Raw genomic sequence first — 27570 nt, 5'->3', positions numbered from 1 at the left:
CGTGTTCTTACGAATGGCCTAGAGGCAGGCGTTAGATTACGAGTGTTTTAACGGATGCGTTTTTGGGACAACAGATCAAAGTCCTTCTCTCTCTCTTTCGCTTTTCTATTTCTCCTCTCTCTCTGCTTTCTCTCCCTCTTTCTCTCTCTTTCTCTCTCTCTCTCCCACACACCAAGGGAATTGACTTTTCGCAGCCTGGACATCTTGTAGTGGGGAAGAAGACAGGGTGAGAAGTGTTTTAACTGAACTGACAAACACCCACACAATCTAAATACTCAAGTCACTTTGTGTTGTCGGTACTTATGGTTCATTGTTATATAAATAAAAAATTTTTGTTTTCTTAGGGCGTGGGAGGGCGGCTTTTGATTTTGTATTGTTTTACTCCAGTGAGGTGTATTTATATCCGTGGGTAATTTTTTGATAATGCCAGGCCCATTTGTTTCTCTATGCCATGGTGACTTACTTGCTTTCATATTAACATGATTAAAAACGGCTTTGGTTGGTGTTAGATGAGTCAGAGCCAACAATAAGACGTGAGTTATGTAAATAGTGTAATGTGCCCCATACAACCCAACATGACACAAATCAACTGCCTGCTTGTAATCAGGGTCAGTGCAGGTGAGACACACACACACACATGCACACACACACACACACACACACACGCAGCCAATGAACACTGGGAAATCTCCATTCCTGCACAGAGCAGCCAATCATGGCAGCATGCACACGTCACACAACACTCTACACAGGGGTGTCAAACATACGGCCAGCAGGCCCATCAATCCGGCCAGCGAGGCACCTACGAATAGTTGCGTTGTGCTATCTGAGCGTGAGCGCCATGATCCATACACACAGTAGTATGTACTGATGATGTAGTAGTGATACTGAACAGGAAGAATTACAGAGGAGAACAGCAGACAGCTAAGAGATAACATCAAAGTCTATTTTGATACGTCTGCCGATTTTTGCAGGTTGTCGCTCTTTACACTACTGAACTATTGTCTTACAGAAAGCCATTTACTTAGAGATGTCTGTAATTTTATCTATGTACACTTCAACTGTGAGAGACCAGAATCTAATAAACAAATATCCAGAAAATCATCATCGTATGATTTTATAACAAGGCTAATTAATTTGCCATTTATTGCGCATGAAATAAGTAATTTTGATACATCAGGAAAAGCCCAGAACTTAATATTTTGGTACAGAAACCTTTGTTTGCAATTACAGAGATTATACGATTTCCTGTATTCCTTGACCAGGTCTTGCACACGAACAGAATCTGCAGAGCAGGGCGATTTCTGGCCCACGTCCATCCATACAGACCTTCTCTACAATCATGTACGTTTCTCTGTCTATGGTTTTGGGGGCTGTCGCTGGGCAATAACGGAACTTTTCAGCTACTCCCTCAAAGATTTTCTGATTGGCTTCAGGTTCTGGAGGACGGCTAGGCCATCCAGGACTCTTGGAGAATGTCATCTACGAGCTCGCAACCTCCTTAGTTGCCCTGCTGTGTGTTTCAGGGTTCAGAGTTTTCATCTGGAAGACCCAGCCACGACCCATCTTCAATGCTCTTACTGAGGGAAAGGGAGAGTTGTTGGCCAAGATCTCGCGAGGATACATAGGCCACCATCCATCTCACTGACCCCTCAGAACTACGGATTGCATTCCACCTTCCCCTTTGCAGAAAACATTCCCCAAAGAATGATGTTTTTCCACCTCCATGCCTTCACGGTTGAATGGTGATTCTTGGGGTTTGTACCATTTCCTTCTTCTTCCTCCAAACACGGCGAGTGGAGTTTAGACCAAAAAGCTATATTTTTGTGACTCATCAGGACCACATGACCTGCGTCCCCATTTACCCTCCGCTGAGATCAGTCACAGCATGGTCATCTCGCGCAAAGCTATATCAGAAAGCTGCGCCTTTGGACCAATCGCGGCTGGCTTGACAGGGTGATCCTTGCGTGCGCTGCAGGATTTCTATCCATGACGGCCGGTAGTGTGTTACTAATTGGTTTCTTTGAGGACTGTGCGTCCCAGCTCCTCTTCAGGTCATTGACCCAGGTCTGGCCGTGTAGTTCTGGGCTGATCCCTCACCTTCCTTCATATCATTGATGCCCCACGAGGTGAGATCTTGCATGGAAGGCCCAGACCAAGGGTGATTGGACCATCCATACTTGAAACTTCTTCCATTTTCTAATTATTGCGGCCAAACAGTTGTTGCCTTCTCACCAAGCTCTTGGCCTATTTGTCCTGTAGTCCATCCCTAGCCTTTGATGCAGGTCGACGAATTTATATCCCTGATTGTCCTTACACAGCTCTCTGTCTTGGCCATTGTGGAGAGGTTGGATCTGTTTGATTGAGTGTGTGGACAGGTGTTCTTTTATTATAGGTATCGAGGTTCAAACAGGGCAGTTAATACAGGTAATGAAGTGGAGAACAGGAGGGCTTCTTTAAAGAAAACGAACAGTCTGTTGAGAGCCGGAATTCTTACTGGTTGGTAGGTGATTCAAATACTTATGTCATGCATATAAAATGCAAATTAATTACTTAAAAATCATACATGACTGTGACATTTTCTGGATTTTTGTTTTTTAGATTCCCGTCTCTCACAGTTGAAGTGTAACTATGATAAAAATGTCACAGACCTTCTTACATGCTTTGTAAGTAGAAAAAACCTGCCAAAATCGGCAGTGTATCAAATACTGTTCTCCCCACTGTCAGGCGTGTTCTACTGATGCTGAAAGACAAATTCCAGATACAAATATTTTTGCATTATTATACAATAGATAGCCGTAATCACCGTCAGACACACCTGGCTAACTTGATGGGCCATGGGATCATCTGGCAAAGTGGAGTCTTTTGTTTTAGACATGTAGCTAGCTAGCTAGCTAAACAATTAACCAAAATCCCAATCCATAGAGTACTAGCAATACAAACCGATTGTCATAGCTAGCTAAAGTTAACAAAATAGGTTCAATGGCAGCTAGTTAGCTAGCTAACATTAGGATATAACTAGCAATGCAAATGGATTTCTGAGATAATATTACTCCACAGATCATACACGTAATGTTAGCTAGCGAGCCAGCAACCTAACGGCAGCTAGCTAGCTAACAGTAAGCTTTAACTTGCAATGAAAACAACTTTCTGACAAAATTAGAAAGGTATAATATCTGAAACTGTAGCTAGACTCTTACCCGTATACATGGATGAACGCTTCACGGCAAACTGCAACCCCTTTCATTAAATAAGACGTCTTGTGTCGTTTCCATTTTGTTTGTACAGCTTGCTTGGSCTATTGTGTCATGTCACTCGGATTCACATCGTCTGATTCATTTTCAGATTCAGAGAGAGCCTGCATGGTTCGGTCGTCCTCCTGAAAGTAGTACATCACAACTTTTTCCCACTGATAGCGGGAAGCGCCTGATAAGCGCGTAGACATGTAGCGCCTAGACATGTAGCGCTATTGACTAGCCTGATAAATTCAGGGCAGCAATGTTATTGAGAGCAGTAGCAACACATTTGCCCTTCTCCATGGCTAAAGTTATATATTTAGAAAAAACTGCAGTTGAAAGGATTATCTACTCATAACGAGCATCTGATTACATAGACAGAAGATGCTATACGGCAGACCAATCTGAAACTCATCTCTCGCCGTATCCAGCCCATTCATTATCTCAGCCAGTCATGGCTAGCGGAAAGGTTCTTGTCTTTTTCTGTGGCTAAACCAACTAGGCTTGTAATTTAACAACTTCATTCATATTTACAGATGGCATACAGGTTTGTTATTAAGGCACATGAAAGTTCAAATGTTTAAGTAGGCATTTCTGCCAAAAAACGCATTTTGATAAAAAAGACATGTTCAAACGCCTCTCCTGTGAAGGTCGTGACTTGCAACATATGCCTAGTTTGCTGAAATGAGTCACATTTGTGCATAACATTTGAGAGAAATAAACTTTTTGTTTGTTTGAAAACTTTCTGGGATCTTTTACTTCATCTCATGAAACATGGGACCAACGCATTACATGTTGCGTTTATATTTTTGTTCAGTATATATACATACAGTACATACTAACTGTGTGTATGATGCGCCACTCAAACCACCTCGCTGGCCGGATTGAATGGGCCTGCTGGCCGTATGTTTGACACCCCTGCTGTAGAGTGTGTGTGACGTGTGCATGCTGCCATGATTGGCTGCTCTGTGCCAGGAATGGAGATTTCCCAGTGTTCATTGGCTGCGTGTGTGTGTGTGTGTGTGTGTGCATGTGYRTGTGTGTGTGTCTCACCTGCACTGACCCTGATTACAAGCAGGCAGTTGATTTGTGTCATGTTGGGTTGTATGGGGCACATTACACTATTTACATAACTCACGTCTTATTGTTGGCTCTGACTCATCTAACACCACCAAACCCGTTTTTAATCATGTTAATATGAAGCAAGAGCCATGGCATAGAGAAACAATGGGCCTGGATTCATCAAAAAAATACCACGGATATAAATACACTCACTGGGAATACAATCAAGCCCAGATTTATACACACATGCTAAGCCACACACCAAGCTGGTATCATTGTGTGTGTGTTTCAGTCAAACTTCTCACCTCTCCCACTACAAGATGTCCAGGCTGGAAAGTCATTCCCTTGGTGTGTGGGAGAGAGAGAGAGAAAGAGAGAGAAAGAGGAGAGAGAAAGAGAGAGAGAGAGAAATAGAAAGAGAAAGAGAGAGAGAGAGACTCTGATCTGTTTCCCAAAACCATCGTTATTAACACTCGTAATCTAACGCCTGCCTCAGGCCATTCGTAGAACAGCTAAGTGCATCGTTAGATGGTTTTTTGCCCTCCTGCGTCACTTTATACACTGAAGATCTCTGCTGAACATCGTTTATCCGCCTCCCTGTAACCAGCGATAACTTCAGAACAAAGTTGACTACAAATACAAAAGTTGCAAATGTCTTTGAAATTGATAAAATAAATAACTGCAACGTATAAAAATATGCTTCAAATTAAAATGGAGCGTGAGTGGTAGTCCACACAACATGTCGCCCTGTCACCTAYAGTAGAACCCGATGAACAACGTGGGGGGAAACAATACAATTGGCCAAGCATTTTTGTCCTACCAGTTCCACGATGAAAAGGTTTTAGCTAGTGCATCCCTCTGTCCTTCGACTCTTGTTGGATGTAGTAGTCCAGTTTATCAGGTCTCAGGCTCCCATGACTGTTATGATTATTTATTTACAAGTTAATTACAATTAGCTTTTTGCTTTAGCGCCATCTGTACCTGATAGAGCAGATCTAGTCCTGAGATTGTATTATGGCAATTCCCCCTCATATCAAATAGCTGGCAAAACAATCCAAGCAATGATTGTACGGCCTATGCCCCCACCGAGGCAGAGCTGCTGCTGCTAGCAGACACTAAGGGGCAGAGAAGTAGGTAACTGAACAGCTTGTTTTGAACTMTATCTTTTTTCAACGGGAAAATGTACACATTTACCACACTTTTATGAGCATTTAAAACATAATGGTGGGGCGCCACCCTTAACACCCTAATTGGTGGGCTGCCGCTGATTTAAATACATTTAATGTTCAATCAGTTGAGTTAAATTTTGCTACTAGTAGGCTACTGTCTGTAATTTGTCTCAATATATTTCATGATGTGTAACAACATGTGCATAATGATGTGCCAAATCTTGATTTAGTGCATCATTATAGGGTAAGCATTAGAATAACCAGCCTCAATATTTGCAGCCATAGATGATATCTTTCCAGGAGATGATCCGTCATCAGTATTGTGGAATGATTCTAAAGTTAAGGTAAGCTTTCAATGGAGAAAGCTAATCCGAGCGCAGCTTGCCTTTCTTTTCATCCTATCAGTATCGACACATGCCTCAAAGACACACTTAGCGAACGTTCTCTCTGGGTGGTGTTTTGGGAAACGAATGTTACATTTTTGCCTGTTGTAGGAAAGATGCAGTGTTAAAACACTAAGTTCCATCGCTATCGGGAAACCGGGCCCAGGTGTCTAAGCCAAGGTCAGTCTGACATTATCAACCAACTCAGTGGAACTGTGATCACACACCATGCTAAATCCAGTGATCTCTCCCTCACTCTCCTGGGGGTGTGACTGAGCTTAGAGGAGGAAGGGAAATACCTGCACACTGTTTAAATACAACAGAGACACTAACGCAGCTCAACAGGAACAGTAAGCACATATGAGCTTTCATGAAAGACACACAATAGCCCCTAACCTCTAGGACCTTACCCCTCTAGGACCCCCCCCCCCACCCGCAGCACATCACGTGCTCCTCAGAGGCCCCGGCAGAGACAGCAGATCAGGTGTGCTGCTCATAACAACAGCCATGTAATTCACACAACCCTTGCAGTCTGCAGACACGGGGTCAACTTTATTCCAGAACAATCAGTCATTTATTCCAGAAAGCTACATACAGAAACTTATCTGAGGCAACAAATTTTCCACAATGATCATTGCAGTGACTTCTTCATCTCTGGCACTCTTGCACAATCACACTTTTTGAAAATAAGGATCTTTGTGCTAATTGTCTCTTTCTGTTTTTTTCCCCTCTGAGTGGTGAAGTGAACTGTTGAGACCTCAGCCTGCTGGTCTGGTAGACTGTATTCTAATCTGTCTGGCTGTTCTGAGGCAGTCTGATGAGGTGATTTTAGATAATTGCCAGCTTGGTTCTCCAGAAGCTAACTCTAGCTGGGTAAGAGCTCATTAAAGACACTGATTGTGTCCGAATACCCATACTACATACTTAAACGGCATACTATTTACTCATCGTCGCACACTATTTATCACGTACTGTTTAGTCAAAAGTATACAGTATGCCATGGCGGTAACGAAGTATGGGCTCCTGATTGGCTGAGTAGGTGGGGTGAGGCCGAGTGCAGGTGGATTTTTCCAAATTCAACAAACATTTAGTTGTTGAGMCAGCCAAATAATAAAGCCTGAATAGAATAGGAATGGATCTATAGGCCTACTCAGGTTGGTTATAGGCAGACTATCACATTCGACATACAGTGCCTTCAKAAGGTATTCATACCCCTTGACTTATGCCACATTCTGTTGTTTCACTGCCTGAATTCAAAATGTATTAAATTGTTGTTTTTTCACCAATCTATAAACAGTACCCCATAATGACAAAGTGAAAACATGTTTTTAGAAATGTTTGCATATTTATTGAAAATGAAATACAGAAATATCTAATATATACTGAACAAAAATATAAATGCAATATGCAACAATTTCAAAGATTTTACTGAATTACAGTTCATATATGGAAATMAGTAAATAAATTCATTAGGCCCTAATCTATGGATTTCACGTGACTGGGAATACAGATATGCWTCTGTTGGTCACAGATACCTTTAAAAACAAAAGGTAGGGGTGTGGATCAGAAAACCAGTCAGTATTTGGTTTGACTGCCATTTGCCTCATGCAGCATGACACTCCTTCGCATAGAGTTGATCAGGCTGTTGATTGAAAGCCTGTGGAATGTTGTCACTCCTCTTCAATGGCTGTGCGAAGTTGCTGGGGATTGGCTGGAACTGGAACATGCTGTCGTATATGAGTATTTATACCCCTGAGTCAATACATGTTAGAATCACCTTTGGCATCGATTACAGCTGTTTAGTCTTTCTGGGTAAGTCTCTAAGAGCTTTGCACACCTGAATTGTACTACATTTGCACATTWTTWTTTTWWWWWATGCTTCAAGCTCTGTCAAGTTAGTTGTTGATCATGGCTAGWCAGCCATTTTTAAGTCTTCCTATAGATTTTCCAGCTGATTTACTGTAACTAGGCCACTCAGGAACATTCAATGTTGTCTTGGTAAGCAATTTCAGTGTATATTTGGCCTTGTGTTTTGGGTTAATGTCCTGCTGAAAGGTGAATTTGTCTCCTAATGTCTGTTGGAAAGCAGATTGAACCAGGTTTTCCTCTAGGATTTTGCCTGTGCTTAGCTCTATTCCATGTATTTTTATCCTATAAAACTCCCTAGTACTTGCCAATGACAAGCTTACTCATAACATGATGCAGCCACCACCATGCTTAAAAATATGAGGTGGTACTCAGTCATGTGTTGTGTTTGCCCCTAAACATGCCTCAAACATAACACTTTTGTATTCAGGACAAAGTTAATTTCTTTGACAATTTGGCCTATGCATGCCTCTGGAGGCTCTGCAATTGCATCACACCCTCCATACGGAGCCTCCGACCACATTTTCTAATCAAGCATAAACTGTCTTTTAGCATTAGCGCTGAAACCTGTAGTGGCGGTCACTCCTCAACCATGATATGAGTAATGTTGATTTTCTGGCCTGCAGGCACAGACGTATGGGCGAAAGGCCAGCAGTCAGCGCTAACCTTCTCTGGCCTCACACACACACACACCACACACCCACACACACACACACACACACACACACACACACACACACACACACACACACACACACACACACACACACACACACACACACACACACACACACACACAACACACACACACTACACACACACACAGTGTTAGGTTATTGATTGTGAGAGAGCTGGGGGACAGATCGTAATAGGCAATTTGTGAGTACTCTGACATAGGGGCCAGATAAAACCATCAACAGAGCCAATACGTCACCACTCAGCTGTCCAGGACATGATTACTTCACTGCAACTGATCACATTCAAATGGTCAGGCCGGTGACATCATCATTGACAATCAGTTGTGTTTAGATGGCCAGTCTGTGACATCATGAATACTTGAAAGAATTGTTCAGCTCACTTTAGGCATTCCCACTGCCAGACATTGTTATATTTGGGACATTCTTGATTTTTTTTAACATTATGATAACATTATGCCACCAGTAGGAGTAATAACACCAATGATGGTAACACTAATGACACATTTTAGATAATTGAGGATTTTCTAAAATTGATGCCACATTCAGTATTCTCAAATCTAAGGCCATTTACCCTTTCAAAACCATTTACTAAAGTGATATGATTAATCCTTTTGCTCGTAATATAATTTAAATTGAGTAACACCAATGACACTTTATTTAGAGACACCAAATTATCAATGGAATCCTAAAATGTATGACATGCTAAAGTGTATAAAACTTTGGGACACAATATGTTATGTTACTTGTTATGTGTGACAAAACTKCACATTTTAGAGTGGCCTTTTATTGTCCCCAGCACTAGCTGCACCTGTATAATGATCCTGTTGTTTAATCAGCTTCTTGATATGCCATACCGGAGGTGGATGGATTAACTTGGCAAAGGAGAAATGCTCACTAATAGGGATGTGAACAAATTTGTGCACTTTAGAGAAATAAGCTTTTGGTGTGTATGGAACATTTCTGGGATCTTTTATTTCAGCTCATGAAACATGGGACCAACACTTTACATGTTGCGATTGTATTTTTGTTCAGTGTAATAGTGATTTGTATTGTAAGGGGGGACTTGCTGATGTGTAGTACCCCGTTTTGTGCTGTTTAGGAAAACTAAGAAAACTGATATTATGCTGTACATGATGGATACGGAATCAGACCTCAGAAGAAACTAACTTACAGTGATTGCTGTAGGGGAGAGTGGGGAATGTTGAGCCATTTTATACATTCAGCATCACTACATCAAGGGAAATATAGTATTATTTCTAACAAAGATATCTACATATATTTCAAAATGTTGTCTATCCCTGGAAGTAATCAGAATTCATGCTGTCCAAAAAATTATCCTCTTGGCACAACATACGCCAGATATGGGGTAAGTTGAGCATAGGGACAGGACAAGTTGAGCCACCTTGGGGTAAGTTGAGCATAGGGACAGGACAAGTTGAGCCACCTTGGGGTAAGTTGAGCATAGGGACAGGACAAGTTGAGCCACCTTGGGGTAAGTGGGTGATGGTGCTGGTAGGTCAAAGTTTAATTCATGGAATGGGGGTGTGGTATATCTTAAATGTATGCCTACGTTCAGATATTTTCTTTTTTGTCAATGTACCTGGTCAGTGTCATTCAGTAAATGTTTTCATCCTTTGCTGCTGCTCGAATGGACTTCTTCCTTTCTCTCACTTCCTTGGCTGCTCTCCCAAGAACCTCAAGGGGGGCTAGACCCCTGCTTGTTTTACATTAAATGTACAGTTTGTAACACGGGGCATGATGATGGCTGCTCYCCCAAGAACCTCAAGGGGGGCTTGACCCCTGCTTGTTTTACATTAAATGTACAGTTTGTAACACGGGGCATGATGATGGCTGCTCTCCCAAGAACCTCAAGGGGGGCTAGACCCCTGCTTGTTTTACATTAAATGTACAGTTTGTAACACGGGGCATGATGATGGCTGCTCTGTAACAATACAAATGCACTTTACAAACAAAGTCTAACTTGAGTTCATGGCTCAACTTACCCCAAGGCAAACATTGACTATATTAGCCGACACAGCTACAATGATGCACTTTCATGCTAGGTTTAGGACCTCATATTGTAGCTTATAGAGACCAACTGATCTACTTTGATTGAGACACAAGCATCATGAAACCTATAACGCAATAAATTCCTTTGACTTGTGAAAGTAATTTTTGGAAATAACTTGATTACCACTTTTTCTATGTGGTTTCTTCTTTCAGACTCCATGAAATGATGACCTCTTCCTAAATCGTTGGTCACATTAATAATTGTGTGTATGATTTCCTAGAAACAAAGGGTGGCTCAAATAACCCTTTGGCTCAACTTATCCCACTCTCCCCTAGTTGGAATTCAAGCACACTGCTGAACATAACACGGACACACGTGCACATAACGTCTTCTTCAGGGAGTGATTAAGTATTTTAAAAGACAAATCATCAGCAGAGACATTTCTAGAGAGCCTTCAGAGCCATACTACTCATGATGACATCCCTAACATGTTCTTATCTGCTCTCTCCTGTGTGTGGTGGGACAGACTGATTGACAGATGTTGAATCTAAGGCCCTATTCCCACTATTGAATAATGCAACCAAACCATACTACACTCTTGAATAATGCAAGAATTTACTAGCATGTGCAGACAATTAAAGGGTTTATTTCCTCATATGTAGGTTTCTCATTACCTTTCAGCTTCAAGACAAAATTACAGAGTTGCTAACAGCAGTCTTCATCAAGTAACAATAGACTAGACTATTAACCCTCTCATACAAATATAAAAGTACAGTAAGCCTACCATACAACATYACAACAAACCAAGCTTAATTTTTATCAACATCATGCAAATCATTACGTGGTAAAAGCAAATTGTGAGTATAAGTGAATTCACTGCCACAAGCTGTTTTAAATGGAAGCTCATACCTGCCACAAACATTTTATATGGATGCTCATACCTGCCACAAACATTTTATATGGAAGCTCATACCTGCCACAAACATTTATACAATGACTCATGATTTGTCAATGTGCACAATTAGTCTGATCAACTGTAGCCTAATGTTAACCACAGCTGCAGGTAGTCTAGAGAAACCATCTGGACCTGACCAGGGCAAACGTAACATATTTGTATAGCCTAAGCTATGTATTTATAGCTTCAAATAGGCCCATTTATTTGTGTTCTGGAAAATGTGAACGTGATCAAATTTGGTTTATATTCAAACTTCGGCTGGCTAGGTTACATAGGCCTTTTAAATCCAAAATGATTGATTGACTGTATGAGTATATTTTTAATTACAGATGCAAAGGCCTGAAACCCTGCATACAGCGAGCTCAGCCCTGTTAGTTTTATTGTCCAATCGCAGTGGTTGTCTCTTTGTCCATGTAAAGGGTTTGTTTTCGTCTTCACTAGGAGTAGGAGTTTTCCCAGCCTCCTGAGCATAGTGAATGACACTCTGCAGTAATACCCTCTGCGGTCAACACAGCCACGGTCGACATCGGATGTTCCAGATCACATCACATCACATGCACCTGCATACACACACGCATGCATACATATTTTTGCAGGCTCACAAACAGACATGCTCTCACACATTTACAATATACACTTTTACAATATTTAAACTTGCAAACATTGAGTGCACACAAAGCCCTTGTAATTACAAGCACAATATGACTATAACCAAAAAGCAATTGACCAAACATGATAAGAAGTATAACATAAATTACCTATTACATAAAGCTGTATGTTCAGGCCTGGAACACAATGTTGCACGCTGATGTTGACCCAGCAGTGAGATATTTGTTTTTCACTCAGGCACATGGTTTACAGTAGGCCTTCTATTCAGAAAGCGAGAGCAAGAGAGACAGATGCACATACACTRGACACACACAACATACCAGAGGGGGAGAGACAGCGAGGGAGGACAAGAGAGAGACCAAAGAAAGGAGCATTTGTTTTATTACGAAGCATCACTGCCGCTGGCGAGAAAAATACAAAAGGTCATCTTTATTATTGTCTCACCACGGTTTAGGAGAGAGGGATGGATGTGGAGGGAGAGAGCAGGGGAAAACTCCCACCATGCATGGTGCGTCTCTAGAGTGCATGAGACACGTGAGACTGTGATGTTGGACACATGACAACAGTCCCCATGGAACATGACCAGAGGAGAAACAACACAGCTCTTCACCRTTGTACTTATTATCTACAGTCACACACAGTTACAACAGCCCTTTAGAATTAGAACATTTCATTAAAGCAAATCAGTGCTTCCAATTCTCTCGGTTTTCTTTGTGCATAATCATTGCTTTATGTTCTGAGAGTAGCCCGTCTTTTTTTCTCTTGCACCTGGACATACCCAACTTTGCACAGGACTGCTCAGAGGCGGCATGTGTCTGTGTGAGCTTGCACATTGGTGCGTATGTGATCTGTAMTCTGGTACATAGGGGACAGATGTTCAATGTTCCTGTGTGTGCCTTCTGTCTGCCGTCCATCTGCCGTCCTCTGGGGACATTCTCTGTAGGAGTGAGTTGTGCATGTTGCACATGTGTGTAGAGACAGAGTGTGTGTGTGTACTTGTTTTCCTACCTTTTCAGGACCCCAGTGTCCTAACAATTCACCATAATGTCCTGACAAGGTAGTAAAACAAGAACATTTCTGAAAAGTCAACTTTTTTCATGTCCTGAATTTGTTCAAATGCTATTTTAAGCTTAACGTTTGGTTTTGGGGTTAAGGTTAAGTTCCGTTTTTTGGGGGGGTTAAGGTTAGAGTTAGGTTAAGGAAAATATGATTTTTAATGGTCAAACATTTTTACTCTCCAAAAAGTCCTGAGATTTCATGAAAATAAAAGGGAAATGTGTCTTCCGCATTTAACCCATCCCCTCTGAATCAGAGAGGTGCAGGGGGCTGCCTTAAATCAACATCCACGTCGCCCGGGGAACACTGGGTTAACTGCCTTGCTCAGGCATTGAACGACAKATTTTTTACTTGTCAGCTCGGGGATTCGATCCAGCAACCTTTCGGTTACTGGCAAAACGCTCTAACCACTAGGCTCTGTGTGTGTGGGTGTGTGTGTGGCTATCGGCAGTTACATAGGCAGCACTTGAATGACCAGTCTTTCAGTGCGTGTGAACTGTTGGGGCGAGAGGTAATATGACCAAAGGCCCAGCCTGATCCTCACTACTGTGCAGCTAGGCACACACACACTGCAGAAAAACAGTCTGTCCGTAGTACAGTACAAAGACACACACGCATTCATTATTCTTCCTGAATTTCATTTATAAAAATTAACACCAGCGATCCATCTTTTCCATTCTTCTCACACCCCCCTCATCACATTCCTGCTACATGTGCTTTCCATCTCTTTCTAAACTCCTCTCTCACGTTGTAGAATTCCTAGAATGGACTAACCATGTCAATGGAAACCCAATATGGCTGAGGTGGTATTCAGGATTGTGATGTATACTTGACATGGGACATTGGACATCTATTTCAATTTTCTCATCCTCTCTTTTTCCAAGGAAATATCTGTCTGTGTGTGACTGTTGTCTCCTCTCTGGTGACCAGAGCTAATGTTATTATGTTGGAGTGGACAGAAGGTCTGCCAGGTTCATAGGAAGTCATTGTAAAATCACACTCATCAGATTAGACTGCTGACACACTGGGTGGTAATGGCTTTTCCTACCACTCAGAAACACATTTCAGCCTATTGCAGGCTAGTTCAGGTGTGGATGAGCCAGAGAAGGAAAGACAGAGAAAGGAACAGAGAAAGGGACAGAGATGAGAGAAAGCGGTGAGAGATGAGTCAGAGATACCAGGGTAGCACCATTAAGTCCGTCTGTGTCCAGGAATGATCAGAGGGAATGAACGGCTGGACTGAGCACCCCAATACGACCAGATGCTCTTTGATAGTGTGACACACACACACACACACACAGGAGACTAATAGAGAGTAGGAGACAATAGAAACTAGCCTTCACTGCTGCTCAGAGAAAGATGAGAATGATGAGAGAGAGAGAACGATTAGAGAGATGGCTAGAGAGAGAGAGATGTAATGAGTGTGTGTGTGGGGGGGGGTGGGGGGGGGGGGGTTGGTTATATAAGGTATTGACACAGCAGTGTCCGGGTTGTGCACGAGAGGTGACTGTATTGATTAAATGCTATCCTGCTGTTTTTCTGCCTCATTATTCAATCCATCAGTGATCTGAGATTAGCATCAACAACAACTAGGGAACACCACACACAGAGACTGCCTCTTTGTCTCTCTGTTCCTGACCTCAACCAAAGACCACAACCCAATCACTGGCTGTTCTGTTTGGTGTGGAAGGGCATTCAGTGCACATTAGGTAAGGGAACATTGGCTCAGCAGAGGTCCGCCTGTGCAATGGGCTGGCAGGATGATACCATCCCTCAGTTATACAATTTAGTCATTTAGCAGATGCTCTTATCCAGAGASATTTACAGTTAGTGCATTCATCTTAAGATAGCTAGATGGGCCAACCGCATTTTTCCTTAATAAAGGAGCTTTCAGCAAAGTAAGAGCTAGTATGGGGGGGRAAAAAGTTAAGTGCAAGTGTTAGTTCACAAAAGGCATTTGGGGGGGATTAATTAAGATGCTCTTGGAAGAGGTAGGGTTACAGATGGTTCCACCATTTGGGTGCCAGGACAGAGAAGAGCTTGGACTGGGCTGAGAGGGAAGACTGGGAATTCTTACTAGGATTAAATGTCAGGAATTGTGAAAAACTGAGTTTAAATGTATTTGGCTAAGGTGTATGTAAACTTCCGACTTAAACTGTATGTCCACTCAAGGCTAGGCGTCCCGCTAGCGGGACACCTGTCGATATCCGATGAAATTGGAGGGCGCGCAATTMAAATAAATAATCCTAAAAATGATGGATATTAAACATTTATGAACATACCAGTATCTTATATCGGTTAAAAGCTTAAATTCTTGTTAATTTAACTGCATTGTCCAATTTACAATAGGCTTTACAGCGAAAGCATACCATTCGATTGAGAACAGCGCCCCACATCAACATATTTYTCAACCTGCACAGGCTTCATAAAATCACAAATAGCGATTAATTAATCACTTACTTTTTGAAAATCTTCCTCTTATTTGCAATCCAAAGGTTCCCAGCTACAACATGCATGGTCGTTTTGTTAAATAAAATCCTTCTTAATATCTCAAAAAGTCTGTTTAGTTGGCGCCATCGATTTGAGGAGTCCACTCTTTCAACATGCAGACAAAGGAATCCAAAAAGCTACCGCTAAACTTTGTTAAAACAAGTCAAAGACTGATTTCCAACTGACTCCCAGTACCAAAACTCAAAATTCTTCCTTGTTTGGGAAGAAACAAGCCTGAAACCTTGAACAAAGACTGTTGACATCTAGTGGAAGCTATACGAATTGCAATCTTGGAGCTGGAATTGCATAGGACCCATAGCTTTCCATTGTAAGAGCATAGGATCTCAAAATAAAAATGTGGGTTGGTTTTTCTCCTACCATAACAAWTGTGTTATAGTCTCATACATTATTTTAACATTTCTACAAACTTCAACATGTTTTCTCTCCAATGGTACCAATTATATATCCTGTCTTCTGGGCCTGAGTAACAGGCAGTTTACTTTGGGCACATCAGTCAGGCAGAAATTATGAAAAAAGGACCCTAGCCCTAAGAAGTTTTTAATGTTAACATATGTGTTATAAAAATGTGGAATTTCCTCACTACATGCAAATATGAGCCTTTCTGCATCTCGCCAGAAGAAACAGGCCACCTACAGTTCCTTGTTGTAAGCAAATCACAACACACACAATTCAGTGATTTCAGGATGTGGAGGACTGCCCCGTGGAGGTTCAAAGAGGAAGGCATCCGATCAGCCAACATCAGCGCAGCAGAAAAGAGCTAGCTAGTTTTCAGAATATACTGGCAAGACATTCCAAAGCATATCAATGTAATGAGCCAGCTTATATCTGCCAATGTGATTTGTAACTTTGCAGGCTGACATTAGCTTCATTAGGTTACGCTAGCTAACCTTTAGCTAGCTAGCTAACCAACGACCACAGAGGTTAACGCAACTGTGATATATTTATAGTCCGATCCCATCTGCATCAACATCAAGCTCAGCACCAGGAACTAGTGTAAGTCACATTCTAAAATCGACTAAATCTTTCCCTGACTCCTCCATGATGAGCAAATACATCTGCTGGAGCTAGGCATAAACATGGTCCGTGTCTTGTCATAGTTGGTGTGTTTACAAGTAGGCTACAACTTCTACAGTAGTTTTCTGTATTATGGAGGCTTAGTTGCTTGTTCATGCAAGGCTTGAAGTCTAAATTGGAGAAAGGGAGGTATTGGTAAGGAGGGGATGGTGTGGGTGGGTGACTGACTGATGTCTGTTGGGGGTGGGTATTGTGTGTGAAGGTTAGTATGCATGATTTATTGACATGTAAAAAAAATGTTGCATTTATAGTTTTTCATTCAGTATAAAACACATGTCAAGTGTTGGTCCCATGTTTCATGAGCTGAAATAAAAGTGTTCCATATAAAGCTTCTCTCAAAGTTTGTGCACAAATGTGTTTACATCCCTGTTAGTGAGCATTTCTCCTTTGCCAAGATAATCCATCCACCTGACAGGTGTGGCATATCAAGAAGCTGATTAAACTGCATGATCATTGCATAGATGCACCTTGTGCTGGTGATAAAAGGCCACTCTAAAATGTGCAGTTTTCTAACACAACAATGCCACGTCTCAAGTTTTGATGGAGTGTGCAATTGTCATGCTGACTGCAGGAATGTCCACCAGAGCTGTTGCCAGAGCATTGAATGTTAATTTCTCTACCAAAAGCCACCTCTGCTTTATCAAATTTGGCAGTATGCCCAACAGGCCTCACAACCGCAGACCACGTGTAACCACGCCAGCCCAGGACCTGCACATCCATCTTCACCTGCCCCATATTGGCGGTGGGGTTATGGTATGGGGCAGGCATACGCTAGGACAATGAACACAATTGCATTTTATTGCTGCCAATTTAAATGCACAGAGATATCATGACGAGATCCTGAGGCCCATTGTCGTGCCTTTCATTTGCCGCCATCACCTCATGTTTCACCCTGGCCCCATGTCGCAAGGATCTCTACACAATTCCTGGAATCTGAAAATGTCCCAGTTCTGCAATGGCCTGCATACTCACCAGACATGTCACCCTTAGAGTATGTTTGGGATGCTCTGGATCGACGTGATAACAGCCTGTTCCAGTATCCCCCAATATYCAGCAACTTCACACAGCCATTGAAAAGGAGTGGGACAACATTTCACAGGCCACAATCAACAGCCTGATCAAACTCTATGCGAAGGAGATTGCATGAGGTAAATGGTGGTCACACCAGATACTGACTGGTTTCTGATCCACACCTACCTTTTTTTAAAGATATCTGTGACTAACAGATGCATATCTGTATTCTCAATCATGTGAAATCCATAGATTAGTGCCTAATGACTATTTCAAGTGACTGATTTCATTATATGAACTATAACAACTGAAATTGTTGCATGTTGCGTTTATATTTTTTATCAGCGTAAATAACCATCATATCGAAGTAAACTTAATCACGTGAAGATATGGTGTGGTCCTCCCACTACGACTCGGGAAAGCATGCAGTTTATTGGACTTTCCATATGAAGTAAGTTATGATGAACTTCACAGGGTGGTGAAAGTGCAAGGTGATTAGCTTGATGCTCCTTTCCAATAAATATTGAGGGTCTTATTCTGGTGACRTGATCGATGCTTAGCTGCCATTTGAAAAATGAAAACAATATCGCTCTTTTGTCAATAATAATCTCATCATGTAGGCTATACCTGCACTGTATCCGCAAGCTGTTTTGTTTTTTGTTTTTTTAGAGTGCACGTGCCAATACCGATGGAAAAGCACTTAACTTAATGGGAATTTAAAATCGCAAACTTTTTTTGTGCACTACGTCACCATGCACAGACTTTTATCAGCAACAAGTCAATTTGATGGAAACATCTGGTGGGGAAATTTGCATATTTTATTTATGCATATTTTAGATTAATCGCATGAAGGTCTGTCGCAAATTAGATGGAAACCTAGTTACTATAGCATACGTAGACATGGCTTGTATTCAAGAAAGCATTTATTAGCTCTGCAGACCGAGGTGAGTTCACACAGCAGTATGCAGGAACAGTTATGGCAATGTATGACATATACAGAAGAAGAAAAATATACTAACGCTTTAATAAATASTAGGGGAATACTTGCAAATGGTGTATTTGGGTGGTGCAGTGAGGTGTTCTGAGTCACTTTGATACAAGGGGAGATCGTTGTTATGGGACCTTTCACATCTCGAGTCATCAACCTCTTTGTATCCAAGCGGTATCGTCTGTGAGAAAGACAAACGCCATTACACATTCATGAGCAATCGTTGTGTAACGTTACTGTCTGTATTCCTACTGTAGCAACATGGTGTAGCATGAGACATCTCACAGACACGTTAGCTAGCTAGCTACTACACACAGGTGGTTACTCCAAGAATAATATGAGTCCTCAAGCCAAAGTCATTAATTTTACCCTCTGCCATCATCATCAAAACATTTATACAGTTTTGCTCCTAATGAGAGGCACTGAGGCTAGTTAGCTAGCTAGCTAGCGATAACATTAGACTACAGTACATTTTAGGTATAGTAAACACAGCTAGCTAGCTAAATTTGGCCAGCTGTGGTACTAGCAAGCCCTGTTATGGCCGAATTGATCACCGAATTGTATTGAACAACACTGCCTTGTGTAAAAAAGCTTATATTGCTAGCTAACTACCGACAGCAAAAGAACTTACTCGTTTGTCATTACCATTGCTGGACCAGTCCTGGTCCAGCAATTCTCACTGTCTCAACTCCTCTTCAGTGTATTCCGGCTCAACTAAATAAGGCTGTATGCTCCTATGTAAAATAACATAAATGTTTGGTCACCCAGCTCTTCTTGGAAATAGGAATCATCAGAAGCAGCCATTGTAGCTAATTATTTAGCAGTCTTGGMTAGACAGTGCACGGTAACATAGCTCCGGTGAAACTGTAAACTAGTACTGCTCCTGTTTTGAAAAGCCTGCCTTCGAGAGCGGGAACAAGAAAGTATGGCACCCATCAGGCTTTAGTATTTACAAAGCCAGGGGAAATGAGTCARCCTAGACATCCTGCAATGTCCTGGCAGATAGGAACCAATGGCTGTATTGAACAAGGACAACCTTACCTACTCGCTGCTTGCGTGATCGTGCAATTGTTGAAACACAAARGCCACAATGATTGCTACAAAACATGACACCATTCATTGAACTCTCACGGCACAAAAATAMAGCTATAGTGCATAATTATGTCAAACACCCTCATGTAAGTAGACTGAAAARAAACACCCCAACTAGTGTCTAGTGGTGAARTTTSCCTTTAAAGTAGATGGCCCTAGCTAACAAAAAGACAGTACTAGACAACAGATGGAGACAAAAATTATACTAACCACTCCTGGAGATATCAGGAGTAATAACAACAAGTTACATATTCACTTTCCTCTGTTCAAACAGTCTAATCGTTATTCTCTTTCACCCAAGGRGTTATGGTTAGTGGTGGTTGAAATTATATAAATGTGGTTGTAGCCTGTAGAGTTGGACGCTTCTACTGTAAGAGAGTAAAGGACATGGTGTTGTTTGAGTTACTCTGAAAACTTGTGGTAGCTCCCTGGGCTAATGCTTTGGCTTTACCTCAGTGGGCTAACATGGCTTGGAGTAATACAGAAAAATAGGGTTCAATACCCAGTCATTTACATACACGTATGCCTTGTCTGACTGTCTCGCGCTCTCTTCATCAGGTACTGCTCCTCTGCGACAATAACAAGATGAAGAACTTTAAGCGACGTTTCTCTCTGTCCGTCCCTCGCACCGAAACCATAGAGGAGAACGAGTTCACCGAGCAAATCAACCAGCTCAACATCCAACACACTCAGGGTAAGACCTTTAACTCTACCCAACAATGCCCAATGACACACAGCAATCCTCTCCTCGTCTCCAGTGGGTCTTGCTGCTATGAGCGTTGCTAAGGAATGACCAGTCCCTTTCACAGCGTATTGGGACTATATTTAGACACAGGAAGCTCAACGTCCTGATCCCAGATCTTACATTACTCCCTCCATGCATTCCTTTATTCATGGATCAGGCCATTCTTGGATCCATTTGTAATCAAACCACCAGCCCAGTCATCTCTGTACCAGCCCCGCTTAGTCTCCACAGCCTGATTAACAGCACTGATTTCCGGCTGGGCTGAGGGAAGGCTGGGGGTTAGAAGAGGTTATTAAGACACATTTATACAAGCTCTGAGTGGAGAGGTGAAGGAGAAAGAGAGGTGTGAGAGTAATAGGGGGTGCCAGGAGCTGAGGCTGATTAGCAGKGTTCAAGACACATTTATACAAGCAAATCTCCCTCAAGGTGGTCTACTGGGTCAGAGTAACACCCATCCTCTAATCTAGCACCAGTCTGCCCTGCAGCAGTGATATAATAATCAATATTGTGAATATTGTTTTCTATCAATATTGTAAATCTCCAAAGTCAGCTTTGGATGCCAATAAACCAATAAAGCAAATTGAGAAGAAATTCAAAACCTTTTAAACAGTGTGTTCTTGGTGTTCACCATTTCTCATGCTGTTCACCATTTCTCATGCACGCTTGACCTCATAGTTACTTCTCTCACAATTGAGGCAGCTAACCTTGTACAGAAGTTTAGTTTATTAGGATCCCCATTAGCTGGTGCATATGCAGCAGCTACTATTCCTGGCTTCCACATAAAATACATGTACATGAAAGATTACAGAACAGTTATAAACAAGAACAACATGGAGCACACTGGGATTCAGAATAGAGGTCTGGATGGATGGGAATGTAGCGTTGTGTGATGCCAGCCGTTGTCAGCTGTCTGGGGGAAGCAGCTGTGTCTGTGATCTAACCCCAGAGAGTCCTGTACCCCCTGATGCAGAGAGAACTCAAGGTCTGAGTGAGTGAGTGAGTGAGTGAGTGAGTGAGTGAGTGAGTGAGTGAGTGAGTGAGTGAGTGAGTGAGTGAGTGAGTGAGTGATAGAAGTGTTAATAGGCTCTCTGTCAATCCAGACATTCTGCCCTTCACAACCCCTTCTTCCATCACAGCCTATTTCAGACAATAACTGAACAAAAATGTCATAAAGTAATCCTTGATTTGAATCAGGGCAATGCTGTCCAAATGTCTGTCCATGTTTGGAGACAGACTTGGCTCGCATTTTTACAAGGATTAACCACATTCTCTGGATATTCCTTTCAACTCCTAATGAGGTTGGGATACATCAGAAACAGACCTTCAAATAATGTTTTTTTCACATTAAAATATAGTTCAATTAAATTCCCTGACACTGAAATACCATAACACACAATAAGTTGGTCACATCAGAGGAGCTGTCTTTACAGTGGTCACATTTATTGCAAAAAAAGAGAATAACACAATCAGCTTGCAGATCAGAATTACGATCTTGGTTCGTTAGGGAAGTTTTATCAACATAATATCCCCTTCAGTCGCCCATCTCAGCTGGTAAGCAGCTACATCAAACTTAAAATGTCAAAAAAAAGTCAGTCACACCTGAATTAGGCTGATTAATTCAGTATCACATCCCACAGGCTAACAATCGCAGACACTCACACACACCGCACATCTACAGTGTTACAGCTAACCTAATGAGACATCCCAAATCAGTTTGGATTCACACAAAAGCCTAACACAATTACCACTCCACTACTGCAGGGCTAGCTCCTAGCTGTGTGTGTGTGTGTGTGTGTGTGTGTGTACCAGGGAGGCCACCTGCCTGCCACTGCCACTCTAATCTTTAAGTCAATCTAATACCTAGTTAATATCCAGTGCAGCTTGTCAATTAAATCATCATTTTTTGATATTCTAACAAGTGTACTGATAGAAAGATAAATCTAATCAAATCAGATCATTACATCAATCACTGTCATACTAACTTTTAACAGAGCCAGCCAGAGAAGAATGGATGTAGAAACATATTAGTAGCCTACAACCATAAGTTTAATTAGAAATCACATGTAGTGAGGAACCTAAAGTCAGCAGACAGGTCGGGACCTCCATTTTAACAAACCTAACGCAGTGGTAAATCTATGGGCTCCATTTTAACAAACCTAAGCAGTGGTAAATCTATGGGCTCCATTTTAACAAACCTAACGCAGTGGTAAATCTATGGGCTCCATTTTAACAAACCTAACGCAGTGGTAAATCTATGTGCTCCATTTTAACAAACCTAACGCAGTGGTAAATCTATGGGCTCCATTTTAACAAACTAACGCAGTGGTTAAATCTATGTGCTCCATTTTAACAAACCTAACGCAGTGGTAAATCTATGGGCTCCAATTTAACAAACCTAACGCAGTGGTAAATCTATGTGCTCCATTTTAACAAACCTAATGCAGTGGTACATCTATGTGCTCCATTTTAACAAACCTAACGCAGTGGTAAATCTAAGCTCAGTCAGAAATATTTGTAGCTATTTTCACTATTACATTTATTAGCGCACTTGCTGGCGTTGGCGCAAAAGGGCTGGGTTTTGATGAATAAACAAGTTGTGGGTRTGTCTAGGCTTGGCCCCTCACTGGCCAATCAGAACRTGCTCCATGGCGAAATATGTGGTTGGTTCAAGTTGTGTATTWACTGTCTTTTATGTATTGCCTTGGAATCAATTCCAATTCCAATGTTAGTCTGTTATTGTTTGTCAAATGGTTTACAGAAACTAAATAACAAAATGTAGMCATATCTTTGCTAAATATGTTAACTTGAACCCATTTGCAGTCCACATTGTTTCAAGTAATTCCATGGCTTTGATGGCATTCACACGGATATAGGGGCTAGGCCTACTATAAATTGCATTATGGCTGAGCATGGACATGCCAAACATTGTCAATAAGCAAGATAAATTCATTATCGATAAGGCCTAAAAAGATAACTAATAATTCTAATCAAATTCTGAACAGAAAAACAACTTGTTTTAAAAAGGCTATTGCACATTTACAGGGACCATAATTATATAATATTAATAATAAAACAAGGCAGACTATGGAGGTTTTTACACACATCCAAACTTTTCACAGTAGCTGGAAAAAGATCCAATATACAGTACCAGTCAAAAGTTTGGACACACCTAGTCATTCCAGGGGTTTTCTTTGTTTTTACTATTTTCTACGTTGTAGAATAATAGTGAATACATCAAAACTATGAAATAACACATATGGAATCATGTAGTAACCAAACCAAAAAAAGTGTTAAATCAAAATATATTTGAGATTCTTCAAAGTAGCCACCCTTTGCCTTGATGACAGCTTTGCACACTCTTGGCATTCTCTCAACCAGCTTCCAGTTTTATGAAGATACTCCTACACATTCACACATCTCCAGAATKTGTGAATGTGTACAACGCATCCGACGTTGTAACCATAAAACCATGAAGGTGAATCATACAATTTAAAAAATATATATATTTAACTAGGTAAGTCAGTTAAGAACAAATTCTTATTTACAATGACGGCCTAGGAACACTGTCTTGTTCAGGGGAAGAACAACAGACTTTTACCTTGTCAGCTCAGGGATTCAATCTAGCACCCTTTCAGTTACTAGTCCAACGCTCTAACCACTAGGCTACCTGCCGCCCCAATAAGATKAATAAGATTGGTTGTAATAAAATTAAACTGAAAAACAAGAAAATAAATGTAAAATGTAATGATTTCATAAAATCGACAGGRTAAAAAGACACGCATTGCTGTTTGAAACGGAAAACAAGCAATTTTTTACAGGTTACAGTTTTACAGGTTACAGATAACTTCTAAATACGAGGTTCACCGGTATTCAGAGGTACTCATCTCTCGTTTCATGATGGGCATGGACACGTAGCCTACATCATGGAGGGGGTTTTAATCATGTCCAAAACGGGACCTACATGACTAAAATAATGTGGGCCTCCATACAATGCATAGATAAAAAGTGAATTTCAGCTCACAGTTTTACTCCTCTCAAACTTGATATTTTAAATTAATAATATTTTAATTAATGATTAAGATTTTTTTCCAAAAGGTTTCAGGAGGCAAACCCTTTATCGSCAGTCTTGCCTACTTCGCGATTGCATTGGGCAGGCCAAAAAAGCCTTAATGGAGAAGAGGGCAGGCTATCCTTGGTTTTTAATCAAACGAAATGGGAAAAACATTAGATTAATGTAAACATACAGGCATCAAAAGCACATTGGGCTACTCTTGTTCCWTGTGCATATGGGCAGTGTGTCGGATAGGCTGCGTTTCCGCTGTCAAAATGMATGCCATAACAAACTGTGTTACCGCTAACACCAGCTTTTGGTTGGGCTTAAATATCCCCATCAGCGCACCCTGAAATTAGCACTTTGGATCATGTTTTTACAGTTTTTACAGGACACATCTCAAATATTTCCACCCCTCCCAACTGAGCGCAAGCGAGCTGATATAAGACAGGTAAATTGMCGAACATGGCATTATTGCTGGAAAATACCAGTGCACCCGTTTTTACATGACGAAATTGCAAACTAATATACGTTTGACACTAGAGCCGCCTTAACGCCAGCAAGAAATAGAGCCCTTCATGTCTTTGTCCACTTCTCCAATGATTGTGTTTCCTAACTTGCCATGTGAGAGCCTGCAGTCTGTCCTTTACTACATAATTCACTTCATCAGATAAATATCTCCCATCTCAGACAGGATAGGACTAGAACATTGTGTGTGTGCATGTCTCACCTGACCTGGCCCCAATTAAGAGCAGACAGATCAAAGGGTTGCTGTAACTGTGATATTTAAATGATGAGCCAAACAGGCTCCCTTTCATTCTCTCTCTCTCTGTGCCCACTCACAGCAGGAATATTAATCAAACTTAGAACCATTCATCTATTGCCACTTCCTTCCATCCAATTCCCCCTCTCTCTCCTTCGTTGATCTCTCTATCGCTCTTTTGTCCCATCTGTTTTTGTCACCTTATTTTTCTAAACACTGAGAGCTACTTGCCTKCTAACTTTTAGCTCAACTCAAATCTAACATCTAAATCTCCATTATCACCTGCATGGATGTACACCCCAAAATGGTCTCTGTGTGAGTCTCTGTATGTAGGAGTAGCCAGGGCTTTTTCATTTCCACTAATAAAAGGCTGTGATACTGTATCTGTCAGAGAGAATAAGTAGACAGAGAGGGATACAGACAGAGAGCGAGAGCTCACTGGGCTCACACTAGTTGAAACAATCCTCAACTAACCTGTGCCCCTGCACACAAACTCTGTACCGGTACCCCCTGTATATAGCCTGGCTACTGTTATTTTACTGCTGCTCWTTGATTATGTAATTTTTAACTTATTTTCTTAMCTGCATTGTTGGTTAAGGGCTTGTAAGTAAGCATTTCACTGTAAGGTCTACACCTGTCGTATTCAGCGCATGTGACAAATTGATTTGATTTGCTGTTATCACATTACGTTGAATCAACATTGAATAGTCATTGAGTTGATGTCTTTGCCTTCTGAGAGAGAGAGGATATCTCCCTCCGTTTAGCCACATGCTCACACGCTTTTGTTAACAATCAGTGTCCCCATGGAAACACGGAGTTAAAGAGCTCACCACAGTCTACATCAAACACCCCGAGAGGCAGCGGGCTGAACACACACACGCACACACATCCAATAAGTATCCACACATAGGCACACACGTATCCACATACACAGAGGTGTCAGTCGATGCGATGGAACAGACATATCCACTCCAAACACATCCAACAGCAGTTAGACCAACAACCCATTCACACACAGGATCAAACCAAGGCTGAAACACAAGCTGTTCAGAGGACTGTAAACACTCACACATATTTCCACACTGTAGCTGATGCAGCCTTGTGTGGTGTCTGAATGAGTGCTGTATTTTTTTTATTTGTAAACTGTAATTGTCCACTCAATCTKCTGTGTACAACACTGAAGAAGAGAGGTTGTTCAAGCAAGCCTGTACGTGTGTGTTTAAGGCTACAATATGGAGTATTTCTCATCATCTGTGTGTTAAATGTTTTCCATAACTCTAAAGTGTGCGTTCTCTCTCTCTGTCTGACCTGCAGCACTGACTCCAGACAGCCTGACCCTGCCGTCGCTGAACCCTGAGGCCAGTCCCAGTCCAGTGAGCCCTGAGCCTGCCACGCCCGGAGCACAGTCCCCCTCCTATCTCCAGTACCGCAGCAAAGCACCACACCGACACTTCTCTATGGTGGTGAGACAGGGAGGGAGAGTTAGGGAGAAGGAGAAATAGGAAAGTTAAAAAATGATAAAGTTCACATWGACWWKMCWAWTWGKMWWGTCWAACTCACAACAGCAAAGTGGTTTCAATCCAAGAGGAACTGCTATACTGAGAGGGACACTAAAGCAAATATAGCCTCCTGTACAAATGTAGGTAAAACTTTACTTGAAGGGGGTATACATAAGACAATCATAACACCTTTACAAAACCAGTTATTACACCTTTATGATATCATAAGAGCTACTGACTGGGTTCCTCTCCTCCCTCTCAAAACTGAGTGGCCATAACTTCCTCTCAGCCTCAGAGCAGCAGCAGCTGCTACACAGCCCACAGGGAATTACAAGCCATCGTCTGAATGTTCTTTCTTTTCCACATAACCCACCGGGCCAGACACCTTTAGTTCAGATATTCAGCCATCTTACTTTTCAACAAAAATAACTGCAAAGAGCGACAGTCACAAACACGTGTTTGTGCATGCACACACACACACACACACACACCCTGGGGAAATTCACATACACACAAACACCTTATTTCAGACAGTTCCAGAAGTGTGGTGCAGGGGGGAAGTGTGAGATAGATAGTCACTCACAGGAGAAACTGTGTCATAGTGGAAGAACAGATTAACAGAACAGAGGATTGATTCATCTGGTCCTACATTAAGACAGGTCTGCATTCAGAACCACAGACAGAATAGAAACACAAACAGAAGATTACTTTCTCAAAATAATGATCGTCTAATCATCCCTAGCTTTAAGTAGACACAATCACCTCTACACTGTAAAAACCGATCACAACAT

General features: G+C 41.6%; 1 pseudogene; it reads left to right on the top strand.

Moving 5' to 3' along the window:
• LOC111975872 (cyclin-dependent kinase 18-like) overlaps positions 1-27570 on the top strand; it is a 45968-nt pseudogene that overhangs the window by 6146 nt on the left and 12252 nt on the right.

This window comes from Salvelinus sp. IW2-2015, linkage group LG1 (assembly GCF_002910315.2).
Source record: "Salvelinus sp. IW2-2015 linkage group LG1, ASM291031v2, whole genome shotgun sequence".
In the NCBI taxonomy this organism is placed as follows: domain Eukaryota; kingdom Metazoa; phylum Chordata; class Actinopteri; order Salmoniformes; family Salmonidae; genus Salvelinus; species Salvelinus sp. IW2-2015.
Note: the sequence above shows the minus strand (reverse complement) of the source record. Positions and strands in the feature narration are given on the sequence as shown.